At 37.5% G+C, this 16,920-nt stretch overlaps 1 long non-coding RNA gene across 1 annotated transcript in view; it reads right to left on the minus strand.

The window, feature by feature from the left end:
• Positions 1 to 12,167, minus strand: part of LOC143258254 (uncharacterized) — a 105,575-nt gene extending 93,408 nt beyond the window's left edge. Inside the window, exon 1 of the long non-coding RNA XR_013032232.1 lies at positions 11,037 to 12,167. This is a non-coding gene — a long non-coding RNA (uncharacterized LOC143258254). The remainder of the gene's footprint in view (positions 1 to 11,036) is intronic.
• Positions 12,168 to 16,920: the final 4,753 nt, after the last annotated feature.

A 16,920-nucleotide genomic window follows, 5' to 3' on the forward strand; every position in this document is an offset into this window, starting at 1 on the left:
TAACAGCAGTTCTGCCTTGTTGTAGCCATAAGAAAACCATCTCCGAATCACCAGTGAGCTGGTTTTGAGCAATGTACTTTATGACATGAGATGCACTCTGCAATCGTTAACTATGCTCAGGAAACTCTGAATCAAGATATAAACGGCTTGTTTCTTTCTTCTTTTTCTTATGGTGTTGAAAGTTTCGATAATGTTACTAGCTGTAGCGTGAATATTAAGCTAACATTAAATGTACTTCGCAGGGTTCTCGAAAATATTCTGTATCGATAACAAACAAAAACCGAAGTTAAAAGTAACAAATATTTCTAATGATAGCTTTTGAAGGCCATACGTCATGATGTGTTGTAATCTACAAAATGCATAATTCTTCTCATAATTCATGGCATGCGCATGTTTCACTGACATCACGACGGTACAAATTGCAACGCCAAGCGCTCCTTGTATGACGTCATTTTAGAGTCTACTGACTGACTGGCAAGAAACATACTACTGTATAATGGTGCGAATGGTTAAAACAGGCGGCCCGAAATTACGGTTAAATAAGTATACATAAGTAATAAGGAAATGACAAAATTCAGTTGCTAAAAGCACTCGAACCCTTTAAAGCATCTCTCCTATTGTACCAGTAGAATAACATTAAAAACTTTCTTTTTCTTCCTAGAGTTGTATTAGGTTGTCCAGAAATAAATGTAGTTTTTGGACTGCGAAGTTTGGAAAAGTGTAAACCAGTGTTGTAAAACATGCTTTAATTAAAGTAAGAACCATGTGCTTCAACACAATTTTGCTAACGTGTAACGATGCTGTTGATGCCCCTGCTATAGAAATCAGAGTTTCTATGGTTAATGACTTTATGGAAGCTTCTTCTGCAGCTGCCTGGTTTTGAAAGTGTTTATTGTTCAAAAGGTTGTCAAAGTGCTTGAGAAAATGAAAATCTGTAGGGAAAGGTCTGGGGAATAAGGCGGATGAGGCAGAACCTCGATTCCCAATTCGTTCAATTTTGGAGCGTCATCCTTGACAGGTCTCATAACGCTGATTTTGTTGACCTTCAGTCAGCTCAAGCAAAACCCACTTATCCAACTTCTTCGTCGTTCCAATCGCACTCAGGTGGTTGGCAATACTTGATTTGCTTGTGTCTAGCTTTTCTGTAAACTCACGCACTGTTGTTCGAGGGTCTGTCTCAACTGCTTCCCTTAATGTGTTTTCATCTAAGGATGGCTTCCTTCCACGACCTTCGTGGCTTTCAAGGCTTTCATCTCCATGTCGAAACCTTTGGAACCAACGCTGAACTATACGTTCAGTGACAGGTCTATGGCCGAATGCCTGGTTGATGTTCAGTGCAGTTTCGGTAGCTTTTCGTCCAAGTTTGAAATCGTAGAGGAAAATCAGACGAAAGCCCTTCTTGTTCATGCTGTCTTTGGGGTTGAGAAACTTACTCTGAGTAGATTTGAAACAGCAGACGATTAAAACACCTTGTAAGCGACAAGTGTTGGATTAAACCAACGATAAGTTGCTCAATATTCAGTTTCTAAATGTCATCGTGAAAATTCCGATATTTGTTTCTGGGACACCTAACATTTTTAAAATGGACAATAATATAACAAGTATTCGAAATAATATTAATGTTTATTTTTTAATTTCGCGCAAAGCTACACGAGTGCTATCTGCATTAGCCGTCCCTAATTTAGCAGTGTAAGACTAGAGGGAAGGCAGCTAGTCATCACCACCAACCGCTAACTTTTGAGCTACTCTTTCACCAACAAATAATGTGATTGGCCGTCACATTATGACGCCCCCACAGCGAAAAAACGAATACGTTTAGTGCGACGGGGAATCGAATCCGTAACTGTCAGATTACGAGTCGAGCACTTTAACCACCTGACCATGCCGGGCCTAATATTATTGCCCACAAGAACTATAATTATTGATTATAATTTTAAAATGCTGTCAGAAAAATCAGTAGTAAAACACGATTTGTCCTTGACGGATATTAATTTCGAAACATATAAAGTCCCAGTTTTAAAAATGGTGAAATAAATTCACTTGAAAATATATACATATTTCATATTTATAGACGTTATTATTCGCCTAGCCAAGTAGCTTATTTACACGGTTCTTATGGATCACGTGCTCTGTGTGCTTCGTCATTATATAAACATGAAATCAATAATGCTGAACAGCCTTAAAATCAAAACCAAAAGTCAATTTACCCTTAATAACAGTGCTTTGTTACGTAAGCCTATTCCAGCATCTAATTGTATGTTTCAAATAAAAATTGAATTTTAAAAATTAATATAAGCATAATATGAAAATATATTGTTAAAAGAACTCGTGAATATTAACATCTGCTTTTTCTGACAAGGCCGTATTAAAAATATGAAATAAAAAAAACAAAACGAAAGCGCTTATCAGCTGAGCAGAACGCACGAGCAGGGATCATTGAACAGCACGTGCGTATGAAGCACATTTTAACCGTTTCCATTGGTCTAATGTGGACTTTATTCGTTATATCACACGAAATAATGTTTCGAAACGTCAGACACGAATCTTAGAAAGATCAATTTGTACTGCTTAAAGAAATAAATAAAGCATATATCACACTAGGTGTTTTGGAAGGGTACACAGATCTCCAGTACAAAGATGAACAATTAAAGATATTAATTGAAACGATTTGTTTTAGTTCACTAATATTCACATAATGCTGTACAAGGAATCTTTGCACTACCCATTCCTGAATGTAAGCAGAGAACTACTGAAGAGAAGGTGGCTAGTCAGCCGCATCCACCGCCGACTCTTGGGCTACTCTACTCGAATAAAGGGATCTGACCACCTCTTTTATAATTCACCCATGGCTTCGAAGAGGAGAGTGCGATTTTTTTTTTATATCGACCATGCCAAAGCGAATGTTTGAAGTTATTCGCAATGACGGCCGTGCAACTCACTACTGAGATCTCTTGTTGGACATTTCCTACCCTGTTTAGAACTTTTTTTTGGTATGGCCTTAAACTTTTGACCAGCTAGTATTTAGACTAATTTTATAGTGCTCACATTTTTCCTATTAAATGCTAAAAAAGTTTTTTATTTTTATTTTCCCTTTTCTTATTTTCATCTTTCAAAGCTCTACTCAAATAAGTGGTTGAGTCTAACAACGCAAAATGCATATTTTTTCTTTATGTTCATTGGCCTTAAGATTTTGGCCAGCAGTGTAGTTCCGTCATCTCTTTGCCGACGTGGATCTAATTACAGTTTTCGACTCAAGACTGTGGTGTATTTAACCACGCCAAAGGTCTCATATGTTAATAAACTCTAATCCTCCCTTAAAAAAAAAGTTAAAAGCTTCAAATATTGAGGATATTCTCTTGTTTCGTCATCACGTGCGTCCTTGTAACTAAACAGTGAGGTTTAGAGTGTAATATTAAAGGTTTGATCCTGTAGTGAGTACAGCAGAGCCCACTGCTCAGCTTTAACATAAATAAACAACACCACATACACCTATAAATAGAAAGTTGTTACCCCTTGGTACTTCTTGTACGAGAAGTAAAATTTCATTATTAAAACAAACTACGTTCGGTAAAAGTTTTTGCCGAAAGAAAATTACACTTATATATACAAATGGCCAAAGATAGGCCAGAAACTACTAAGAGATAACACAATGGCTGAAATGTTCTCTAAATGATGAGGGTCAGCTCAGATCAAATAACACGAACATAAACGATACATTCTGAAGATCTAAAATTAATTCTCTGTCAATAAGAAAAATAATAATAACTGTTTAATACCGGGAGGGGACTTTGTACTAAACGTTAGCATACCTCAGTCTCAGAGCCATCTCACAAACAACTGACGTAGTCTAAAGACACAGTAACGGTGATGGCACAATGCAGATTTAGAGACCATGCCGCCATATCCCCTGCTGGGAAAGGGTTAAAGTACCGCATTCTTCGTTCTGTACCCCATGCAGTCTTGGCTAAAGTTAAGTTGGTCGAATATATCAGGCTTGACATTTCATTTATCACTCCTGACAGCAGGAACTGAAAAACGGTCGTTTCAACAAGGACACTGTAGGAACGTTGTAATCTTGCTGAAAATAGACGGTGTCGTTTCAACAAGGACACTGTAGGAACGTTGTAATCTTGCTGAAAATGAAAGGTAAGTGTCGTTTCAACAAGGACACTGTAGGAACGTTGTTTTCCTGCTGAAAATAGAAGATAAGTGTCGTTTCAACAAGGACACTGTAGGAACGTTGTAATCTTGCTGAAAATAGAGGGTAAGTGTCGTTTCAACAAGGATATTGTACGTTACGAAATGAAGTTGTAATATTGCTAAAAGTGGAAGATAAGCGTCTTTTCAACAAAGGCATTGTATGAATGTTTTTATCTTGCTAAAATAAAACGTAGATGTCATTTCAACAAGGATACTATAAATGTTGTAATATTGCTAAAAATAGAAGGTAAGTGTCGTTTCAACAAGGACACTGTACATCAGAATGAACGTTGCAGTTGCGCTTGAAGGAGCCAGTTAATATTGTTTGAACAAGGACAATACGCGTCGATTTGATTGTTATATAATCTTTGTGCTTCATACCGTTTTCTTATTTCTGGTTGTACATATAGAGTTCTGTACACCAAAATAATACGTTGTAACACTGAACACTTAATGTGAAAGACATTTTGGTTACATCGATGTAGAAACAAACGATAATACATAATGTGGATGGCTACTTTATAAATGTCCTACAAACCCTTGGAACTATTTCTTTCGCCCTCACTCCGATGTACACGATCGCCCATGACCCTCCGATACCACAATTTCCGCTGTAACAAACTTCTGTCCTGTTTTTATCTTTTCCTTTTGGAATTTCGCACAAAGCTATACCAAGGTCACCTGGTCTAGATTTTCCCAAATTTGAAGGCATGGCTTTGTGGATCGCAGATTCGAGTCTCCGTCAACGATCATAGTTGCTCTTTGAACTGCGGGGGCGTTATAAAGTTCGATCAGTCCCACTATTCGTCGGTAATAAGCAGCCCAAGAGCTGGTGGCGGAAGGTGCTCTTTATTTCTCTTAACGATATTGCTTTACTTTAATAATATTTTATTATTTTGAATCGAAACATCTAACAAATAACCTATCAAATCTAGCTAGTTAGTTTGTTTTTAGTTAAGCACAAAGCTACACAATGGTCTACGTGTGCTCTGCTCATCACGAGTATCGAAACCCGGTTTCTATTGTTGTAACTTCCGTAGGCACACCGCTGTACCTCACTGTGTATGTGTGGGTGGAGAGCTATCTAATCTAGCCTTTAATAAAGTATTTCCACTTTGACCCATTCAAGTATGTAGATGAAGATATTGAAAATCAACGAACAAACTAAACTTATGCGGCAAATCGTTTAATCTATCTAGTATTTAATATATGCACTTCTTATGATGGAAAACAATATAATACTGTGTTCAAAGTGGCATCAAAAAATTTCCAACCAAACACACCAAATTATCACTTTGTATTTGACGCAACTCCCTCTTAGTATAGTAGAAGTTTTCATATACTTGTTAACCATGCTAAAGGCTCATCTTCCTTTTTAACTTTTGGAATATATGTTGTTTTTAGCCAAATTAGGGCATTGTTCCCAATTTTCTTTGGACGTAATTTTTTGAAGTCTGTTTCTGAGTCCTCTCTGTTGTGAAATTTTCTCGAAAAAAAAAAAGATGGAAGGCACCTCTTGGAGAAGATGACAGATGCCCTTTATCAACTAATCTACATCCTTACCAATCTCGCTGTCTGAAAGAAAAAAAATGCTATTTTCAGCAGTTCCTGTCTTCTAGTCACAATCTTACTCGATACAGTATTACATGGTTGAATGGTCGAGAAATCCTGTAAACCAAAAATATAAGTACTAAACATGTCGTCCGTGGCGCCACGGCTGACAGGTATGGCGACAGGCTACTGAATTAACATATACCAAACGTTCTTGTAAGACTACATTTATCATGATAGCACCCAGTATTTTTCAGTAAAGACTAAAATCTGATACCAGAATAAGACGTTTAGTTAGTATTTATTTCTGTATAAATATATTCTTCAGTTTCAGGTAATAAACACGTCAACACAGTTACATAGAGAGAAAGTTTGTTTGGGGATTTTTTTGTTTTACCCTTTCACTGGGCGCACGTTAATAATCGGTGATTTACTAGTCTAGTGCAATATCCAGCTGGTAGGAACTCAAGACAGGAACCTAAAGTCACGTCTCGTGTCGTTGCTTCTTGGAAACAAAACATCAAAATCTTTCTACACTGTCTACTCGTCATAAGCAACAGGTCTTGAAATCAGAGATCGATCTTTAAGCAAATTCGAGTCAGCCTTTCGTTTATTTGCAGACAAGCACGAAACCACACAATGGGCTATCTGTGTTCTGTCCACCACAGGTATCGAAAAAATGGTTTCCCAGAGTGTGAGTCCGCTGCTAGGGGTTGACGCGTTTTAAAGCAAATTGTGTCACACACAACAAGAGACAAAAATAGGCCCAAGTTCTAATGGAATAATTATTAGTTTGATGATGGTCAATTTCTCAATCCGTGTAAAAATATTCTGTTATTAAAGAAAATTTATCAAAAATCTAAGTAGCCTTTACATGTTCCATAAAAAAAAAAATGGACTTCTAACATTCAATGCAAGTGTGCGTGATACTAATGTGTTACTTCAAGGACAATCGTGTTACAACTGATTAGTATGTTGACTGCAGGGTTCAAGGTGACACAGTATCATAGGTATGTTGATAAATGTTGTGTACACGACCTCTGGAACATATTATTGTACAGAAAAACGGGAAAAATGTCAAGACACTTCAGAATTAATCTATAAATTTAGATCATATAACTCTATTTTTTACTTTCTTTTCGCAGGTACGTTTCTTTCTCTAGATATGTGTGTGTTTTCTTATAGCAAAGCCACATTGGGTTATATGCTGAGCCCACCAAAGGGAATCGAAGCCATGATTTTAGCGTTGTAAATCCGTAAACTTACCGCTGTACTAGCGGGGGGCTCTCTGGATACGACAAATAAAGTCTTGCTATACCAAGAATGTTTATCTCTTTCGCCCCACGACCTCGTGGTTAGGGCATTCAACTCGCAATCTGCGGATCGCGTATTTCGAAGCATGCCACTGAACATGTTCGGCCTTTCAGTGGGGACGTTATAAAGTGTGGTCAATCCCATTAATCATTGATAAAAAAACAAACCGTGATGGACCTTGACTAAACTACTTTCCTTGTGGTCTATCACTTCAAAGTTAGGAACGGTTAGTCCAGATTATATTCGAGTAACTTTACGTGAAATTCAACAAAACTATCATAATATAGTTTAATAATGTAATAAACTACCGTTCAATGAAAACAACAACAACGTGGAATTTGATATGTGAATTCCATTACCACAGTACGTAGTACGTAATACAACCTCCATAAACATTTAAAGTTCTTCCTATAGATGTGTAAGCCTGCATATGAAACACGGAAATCACAAAGCCTATTATTTCTAGGCAACATTTCTACCACGACAAATAGGACCCACTTGGCATATTCTAATTTCTAATTTTTCCAGAGCAACAGTAGTTAAAGTAATGACGTAGAATCTTGTGTGTCAAAATATAAACTATAATAAAATATTTTTATGCCACAAACTGTTAAGGAGCCAAGGTTCAGGCACAGCCCATCCTTAATTTAGAGCTGTCGATCAGTAGGAAGGCAGTACTGCCACCTACAGGAGTTCTCTTAACCGAATAGTAGGATTTGTTATCGCTTTTATAGCACAATCATCGCTATAAGATAAAACTGAAATCAGCTGCATATCGCAGGCTCGAACGTTAAATCTTTCACAGCAGAGAGGCAACAATAATCAAAATATGCTTAGTAACCCATTCCAGAAAAAAAAATTGAATTATTTAAATCCAACGAAACAGTGGACAAACGGATAAACTGGTGCTATATCCCGCTAATATTAGTGGTGCGTTTCAAAATGGCGGATACACGTAACTGTGTAATAGGGATGGTTGAAAACTGGTATATACCGAGAAGAATGACATTCTAATTTCTATCCAATAACCATGTCTTAAGACTCCTCAAGTTATTGTTGACAGTTCCAATAACCAATAACCATGTCTTAAGACTCCTCAAATTATGGTGGACAGTTCCAGAAACCAATAACCATGTCTTAAGACTCCTCAAGTTATTGTTGACAGTTCCAATAACCAATAACCATGTCTTAAGACTCCTCAAGTTATTGTTGACAGTTCCAATAACCAATAACCATGTCTTAAGACTCCTCAAGTTATGATGGACAGTTCCAAAAACCAATAACCATGTCTTAAGACTCCTCAAGTTATTGTTGACAGTTCCATTAACCAATAACCATGTCTTAAGACTCCTCAAGTTATGGTGGACAGTTCCAGAAACCAATAACCATGTCTTAAGACTCCTCAAGTTATTGTTGACAGTTCCAATAACCAATAACCATGTCTTAAGACTCCTCCGTTATTGTTGACAAGTTATTGTTGGACAGTTCCAATAACCAATAACCATGTCAAGTTATTGTTGACAGTTCCAATAACCAATAACCAAGACTCCTCAAACCATGTGTTAAGACAGTTCCAATAACCATGTCTTAAGACTCCTCACGTTATTGTTGACAGTTCCAATAACCATGTCTTAAGACTCGTCACGTTATTGTTGACAGTTTCAATAACCAATAACCATGTCTTAAGACTCCTCAAATTATCGTGGACAGTTCCAGAAACTAAATACCCTGTTCCGACAGGAAGTGGAAACAGTCTGTTTGTTGGACTTTGTGCAAAGTTAACTAGCTGCACAAGGGCTATCCGCATTTGCCGTTCATAATTCTGAAGTGATACACTAGAGGAAGTACGTAAGCTAATCAGCACAGTTAACTCTAAAGCTACTATTGTTAACTTGAATAGTGGGATTTGATAGTCATTTTTATGACTCAAAAGCTCAATTTCATTTCTTTTAGTTGTTTTTCTCGGCAATGGGTGTGCAAAAACTACAGCATTCAGATCCACAGTCCGGTACGCTACTCTCTGAGTGAAACCCAGCCAAGCTGAGGTACCTCTTACTGTACATACTTCCTGCTGACTTACACGGCATTTATGTATCAACCACCGGATAAACTTTAAACTGTATACATTGTTGGATGTGTTTCAACAGAAAATTAATCTTCACTGTCGTTTATTGATCAACCACTGTGTCAGTTCAAAGATTTTGTTTTTTGTTTGTTTGTTTTTTTAATTTCGCGCAAAGCTACCGAGGACTATCTGCGGTAACCGTCCCTAATTTAGCAGCGTGATACTAGAGAGAAGGCAGCTACTCATCACCACCCACCGCCAACTCTTGGGCTACTCTTTTACCAATGAATAGTGGAACTGACCGTCACCTCTAAAACACCCCTCCAACAAAACATTTAAAGTCAAAATACATTAGACAAATGCTGCATGTGCTTTGTTCTTTCAGAAGTACCCTACTGTTACCAGTACCATTATTAACGCCAAGGAATTAGATGTTACTCTTATAACGCGTTAACAAATTAAAGCAAATGGAACATTTTGTGGTATCGCATGGATTCGAGTCGGAATCGCCAGCTCCAAAATCTAGAGCTCTACCACAGAGCCAACCGACGCCCTGATTTATAGAAATAAGGAAAAAACACACAAAGGTCTCTTAATAGAGTCACAGAATCAAACTAATCAACTTAAATTATTGTCATTTAATATAAAGAACTAGAATTGATAAAAGTGTCTCCGAAGTTTAAAGTAATCAGTCCTCTATTGGTAACACAAGGTTTTTAAGTACATTGGAACAAGAAATGTTGAATTTATTAAGATTAGATATATAGTTCTTTACACACCGTTAATACCCTAAAATAGTATATACTTAGACCACACAAACTACTTAACAAACTAAAATATTTTACACACAGACCAAATGTCAAAATAACGGAGAGTTTATTCATCTTAATATCATATATAGTAGTGATATTTAGTAAGTAGATTGAATAATACGGATGTTGAGCTAAGAACTCTTATACGGTAGGTGTCTGTGATTTGATGGCGATAAGTTCAGAAATAAATGAACAGTACGCATTCCACTTGCTTTTAAACTAATATAAATATATATTCGTTCCAGTTAAACGTATATGTAATAAATTCGTTACATTATAGATATGATAGACATATCATAAACACTGTATAGAGTTATCTTCTTCTTGTCAAAAGTCTACTTAGGCCTATTTGTTTGATTTAGATCTACCTTTCTCTACTTCTATTGCACTAGTATTCCGTTGAGTTACCACATTTGTATACTGCTCTTCGGACATTCATCTGCTTTTTTCGTATTTAGGCTTACTACCAATAAACATCTGCTTTTGGTATACAGACTTATTTGCAAATAACCGTTTGTTGTTTTTTGGTGTGTGTGTTTTTTTTTTTGTAAAAGCCCACACAAGCAGGTTTAATTGCTTTAAAACATCCTTCGACGAGACACATTATTTCTCCCAAGATGCCAGAAATCCGTTGGTCTCACTTTAACATATCAGCCGTTAGGCTTTTTACTCCTACAACAGTTAACTTTATGTTTTCTAACTTTATTCTGACTCTCCGTCTCTTTTCCGTGACTTTACTATTTGCTCTCATCCTGTGTGTTTTTGTTTCTCGTCTGTTTACTACTTTTATACGTTTGCCACTTAGGTCTTCTAGAAATCTTTATATTCTCGGCATCAATAAATTTCACGCGACCTTTAATAGCCTCAACGTCAATAAATTATAAACACAACTTCCAACAATCTTCTGCTTTTAAGTCTCTTATTATGAAAAAAGTACACAATTATGAAATATTAATTCACATAATAAAATGATTTATAATACTTACACTACAGAGTATTTTCTACCTGACACCAAACTACCGGCTTAAACAACCTAAAACATTTAAACCTAGACTTAAAACATTGCTTAAATTACACCTCTATGAGAGGCCTACCTTATTTACATCCTTTGCTCTTCCAAGCAGCGACGATAAGCAGTAAATTTAGCGAAACACCAGCCGCTACAGGGAAAGTAATTAATTAAAGAATAAATTAGACCTCAATGTCATATTTTCTTCACTGAAATTCACGTTTTAAAGATGGGAGAGAGGAATAAATGGATCCATACATACAATAGATTTACCACACATTAGCAAACAAATGGTACACAGTAAAGTTTGTTTGTTATTAAGCATGAAGCTACCTATTTGTATAACCTGTGTTGTGTCCACCACGGGTATCGAAATCCAGGTTTTAGCGTTATAAGCCTTTAAACTTACCGCTGAGTCACAGAAGGCGCATACTAATGTCAAAACTGATGCAAAAGAACATAATACACGCAAACGTATATATATATACATATATATTACGTTTTAGCCGAATGCAGTTTTCCCTACACGTGTTGGAAATTTAAATATGTCAATATCAGAAGCTCATAAGCTTAGACGTCCTCACAGTTTCAAATCAAAGTTCAACGTTTATTGTCATCAGTGGCGTATTTAGGTTAGGGGGATAGAGGGGACTCAGCTCCAGGGCCCATTGATAATTTTATTCTATATAAAATTACATGGAATGTATGGCTCATATAAATGATTAGCCCCTGTGCCCACACAACCTTAAATCAACCACTGATTATTAACTAACTCCGAAAACCAAATTAATAAAGAAATACTGCTAATTAAGTGTTTACAATTTAAGAAGCAGTTTCAGTATTGCGCGTATTCAAAGTACTGCCTACAAAATCTAAAAAGCCTCACAAAAAATTACTGTAATTATGCAACATTCAACGCGTTGTTATCAGTCGAATGTTATCTTTGTTGTTAAGTTCTGAACTTCACATTTAGCGATATGTACTCTGCCAAATGAAGCCATCTAAACCCGATTTTTCGCGTTGTTAACCGTGAGACCTACCCCTGAACCACCAGAGGAAATTCGCGTGATAACACTGAGAGCTCGGAATTGTTTTTTGCCGTAAGGTGCAGGAAGACAACTCATCGTGAACATTTTAAAATGTGTCGTAAAACATTTTGAAGTGCGATTCCCTTTCCCCGTCCTCCATTTTTGTACGGCACACAAAATTTCAACCAATGGCCTAAATTCTAAACAGGATCTAATACGACCTTAAAAAGAAAGTTTATGGATATTACAAGTTCGATAACAACGTTCCTAAAAAATAGAAATAGAAATAAAAAATAGAAGGGTGGCGCCACTGAGGCCCAGAGACACGTGACGCCAATGTCGCCCACACTATGTCAGACGTAACAGGTTTCATGTCACGTGCTATACGTGACTGATCGTATAACAATGGTGACGAACAACTTTCTCTGTTAGGTAACAGAATTCGCCAAAAACATTTTTTTTCATGGATACGTATGTGTGTGCGCGCGTGCGTGTTTATTATTTTGATAAAATAATACTCACACGTATCCACAGGTATTCAAAATTGTTCGTGTGTGCTCTGAAAGAGAGAGAAAAATATTATCGAAACAAAAAAAGATATTGAGTCATATAATTCATGTTTGGTCCTAAATGTTCAGTATCTTATAATGCTGGTTTGATTTGTTTTGAATTTCACGCAAAGCTACGCGCGAGCTATCTGCGCTAACCGTCCCTACTTTAGTAGTGTAAGACTAACGATGAAGGCAGCTAGTCATTACCACACACTGCCAACTCTTGGGCTACTCTTTTACCAACGAATAGTGGGACTGACCGTCGCATTACAACGCCTCCACAGCTGAAAGGGCGAGTATTTTTGGTGTAGCGGGAATTTGAACCCTCGACTCTCGGATTACGAGTCGAGTGCCTTAACCACCTGGCCATGCCGGACCACTTACAATGCTGATGATATATAAACACAGGTTCTCATTTTCTCCTAAATTTCACAGCATAAATTCTTTTGTTGTTGGGCCCGGCATGGCCAAGCGTGTTAAGGCGTTCGACTCGTAATCCGAGGGTCGCGGGTTCGAATCCCTGTCACACCAAACATGCTCGCCCTCCCAGCCGTGGGGTCGTTCTGATGTGACGGTCAATCCCACTATTCGTTGGTAAAAGAGTAGCCCAAGAGTTGGCGGTGGGTGGTGATGACTAGCTGCTTTCATCGTTAGTCTTACACTGTTAAATTAGGGACGGCTAGCGCAGATAGCCCTCGAGTAGCTTTGCGCGAAATTAAAAAAACAAACAAACAAACAATCTTTTGTTGTTGTTGTTGCGTGTGTCTTAAAACGTCCTGGTCCGGCATGGCCAGGTGGTTAAGGCACTCGACTTACAGTGTGAGGGTCGCGGGTTCGAATCCCCGTCCCACCAAACATGCTTTCCCTTTCAGCTGTGAGGGTGTGGTAATGTTATGGTTAATCCCACTATTCGTTGGTAAAAGAGAAGTCCAAAAGTTGGAGGTGGGTAGTGATAACTAGTTGCCGCTAGTTTTACACTACTAAACTAAGGACGGCTAGCGCAGATAATCCTCATGCAGTTTTGTGCGAAATTCAAAACAAACCAAACTAAAACTTCCACGAGCTTTACGCGATTTAACGCCTTCATCTGGCTTCACTGTACAACTCGATACACTGGCTGTAGGGGGAAGAAAACATATCAAGATTAATCACGTGACACGTGATTAATTATTCACACGTAATTAATCACTTTTTTGCTTTGTTGAACCCTTTCCTTGAAATTTATCGTTGGGCTTGAATAAAAAAAACGCTACACGTGTATAAAAACTCAAGGAGACATGGTTTAGGTTTCTTTTTCCTTGAGAGTTGACGTTATGTACCTGGTGCTGCCAAAATCGAGAAAAACATCCCTTGTTAACAGTTTATATTGAAACTTTAGTTTAAGAAATATTACGATTATCTTCCACCTTCTTTTTATAGTCCCCTGGTGGTATATTTTACAACCTTACTGCTCTGAAAATCAGAGTTTCGATTTTCCGCGTTGGACAGAGCGCAGATAGCCCTATGTGTAATTTTTCAGTAAGAAAACAAGAACTGCTCTTTCTTTCTATAATTCAAAACACCCATCAGTGGGACAATGGTAAGTTTACGTATTTACAACGCTAAAATTCGAGGTTTGATTCCCCCGCAGCGGACACAGCAGACAGTCCAATATAGCTGTGGCCTGCAACAAACAAACCATGACTAACAATGGTCACAACCAAATCTGGTTAAGTAACTGAACATTTTTTGTATTGAGATCGCCGCTTACTACCAAGTAACATAAGAAAGAAAACCTAAACATGTGTACTTTGTAAAGATGGGCGAGAAAATAATAATTTTGTTTAGGCTACGACTGCATATTTCAGCTTTTCTCTGGTTTCAAACTAAAACGTTTATTGTCACCTACATAAGACAGGAGCAAATATGCGGGACAGAGGTATCGAGAGAATCAGTCAATAAACTGACACAGTTTAAGTGAAAGCTATTGCGTTATACAAGGACCCGAAGCCACAAAATCTTTTTATTTACTCTTCGTTATGACAACAGAGGACGCTGTATACTACCGACGTTAATGACAAATAATTATCGCTGGATTTTTTTTTTTTTTTGAAACTTAAAACGCGTTGTATTGTATATAATTCTGATATTAAAAAAAAACTAAATGTTTTGCGGGTGCCAATTTATCTTCGCAAAATGATGAAAACAACAAAACAAAAAAATAAGAGTTAGATGAAACCATATAGAACTCAGCGCTTTTTACTGCAGGAATTAATACAGATAACAAGATACAGAAAACTGATAAAATGTTTTTCAAGTGGTGATACAGTTACTAAGAAGGGAGCATAACACGTACAGTAAACTATTAAGTAAAATATAAATTACTCAGATGAGCAAACGTTAAAATCACCAGTTCTTAAGGAACAAAAAAGAAATAAAAAATTATCCCCCAATCTTTGGCGTGTCTTATTCATTCCAGTGATCCAAACGATACCAGATGTGACATGGAACAAAGAAATGATTTTATGTGTTGGGCATGTACTCCGTGTATCCTTACTGCAGAGAAGAGTGGATAATTAACGGGTTCTTTCTCAAATATATATATGTTTGTGTGTACGTTCGTTTTATAGCAAAATACTAAAACGTAATTAACTTGTCCAAAGCGTAAGAAGAACTTAATACCAACAAGAGTTATTCACGTTGAACTGAGAACTGACTGTCCTCATAACTCTTGAGAGAACTACAGAAGTACGCGAAAAGAAACCACGAGGCCCGGCATGACAGGGAGGTTAGGGTGCTCAATTCGTAATCTGAAGGTTGCGGGTTCGAATTTCCGTCACAGTAAACATGTTCGCTCTATCAGTCAGTAGACGTGTTATAACGTTTTGATTAATCCCACTATTCGTTGGTAAAAGAGTAGCCCAAGAGCTGACGATGGATGGTTACCTTTCCTCTACTCTAACACTGCTGAATTATAGACGGCTAGCGCAGATAGCCCTTGTATAGGTTTGTGCAAAATTAAAAAAAAACAAAGAAACAAGAAACGGTGACTGATATTTTATTTCTTTATATTGAAAGATCAACAACGGCACAAACTCTAAAACTTGAAGTCTCATGAAAGAACTGAAACCAAGACGCACGTTTATCAACATAAAATGTGGTACCATTGAAAGTTTTGTTTTAATAAATGTTATTACTTTTCGGGTAAGATAATGTACACGGTATCTATACCTAGTGTAGTGGCCACATAAAATAAAACAACTATACTGTAACGCCACCCACTTTTTGTTTATTTCATCGCGAAGCCACATTGGTCGATCTGCTGTGTTCCTCTCAAACCCTGGCGTTCCCCAGTGGCACATTGGTATGTCTGCAGACTAACACCGCTAACAACCGGGTTTCGATACCCGTAGTGGTCAGAGCACAGATAGTCCATTGTGTAGCTTTGTGCTTAAAACAAACAAAGAAACCCTGAATTTTAGCGGGCACGCCACTTACTGCAATAATAAAATAATTTCAACCACCAATATCTTCATATCTTCAATCATCAAATCAGACATCTGATAATGTCGTGGGATTCTAATGCCAGTTATCAGTAATTTATACTAATGTCATTTTCAGGAAGTTCCGTCCCTTGGGTTATTCTCCAAATCTTATATGGCCTAGTTAGTCAGTAGGACATTGTACACATAAGCTGATCGTCGCGGGTTCGAATCCCACCATCGAACATTCTCACCTTATCAACCGAGGGGATACTATTAGAAGACATTCAACTTCGCTAGTGGTTGGTAAAACGTACCCTAATAGCTGGTGGTGGGTGATAGTGATTGGCCTTCAGTCTATTATTTCTAAATTATGGACGGTTAGCACCAATAGTTCTCGTGTAACTTTGCGCAAAATTCAACAAAGAAACAAACAACCACCCAAGTCCTATATAAATGTGAGTTCGCAGTAGTGGTAAGTAACAGCTCAAACACTATACATATAACAGCTGTTCATCGTGTTCTATATGTGAACATATTTAGGTTCACGTAATCCGGTTTCATTTAACACCTCATACTCCAAATTGTTCGCAAAATACAGTAAATAATCATTGAGAGTTCTTTCATGTGGAGAACCATCAGATAAAAGGAAGCTATCCAATCACAACACACGGTTTGAAGTTGATCATAAATGTCTCGAAGTGTCATTAGTAGTAGCTGCAATTACTTCCAAACTAACGACACACTTAGCCTTACACCTGGTCAAGACAGGTTATTGCCCACAACACATCACTGGAAGAAACTGGAATCACTTCCAAACTTACGACACACTTATCCTGACACCTGGTCAAGACGGGTTATTGTTCACAACACATCACTGGTAGAGACTGAAATCACTTTCAAACCAACGGTGTGACAGCTGATCACTT

Source organism: Tachypleus tridentatus, chromosome 7 (assembly GCF_004210375.1).
Source record: "Tachypleus tridentatus isolate NWPU-2018 chromosome 7, ASM421037v1, whole genome shotgun sequence".
Classification (NCBI taxonomy): domain Eukaryota; kingdom Metazoa; phylum Arthropoda; class Merostomata; order Xiphosura; family Limulidae; genus Tachypleus; species Tachypleus tridentatus.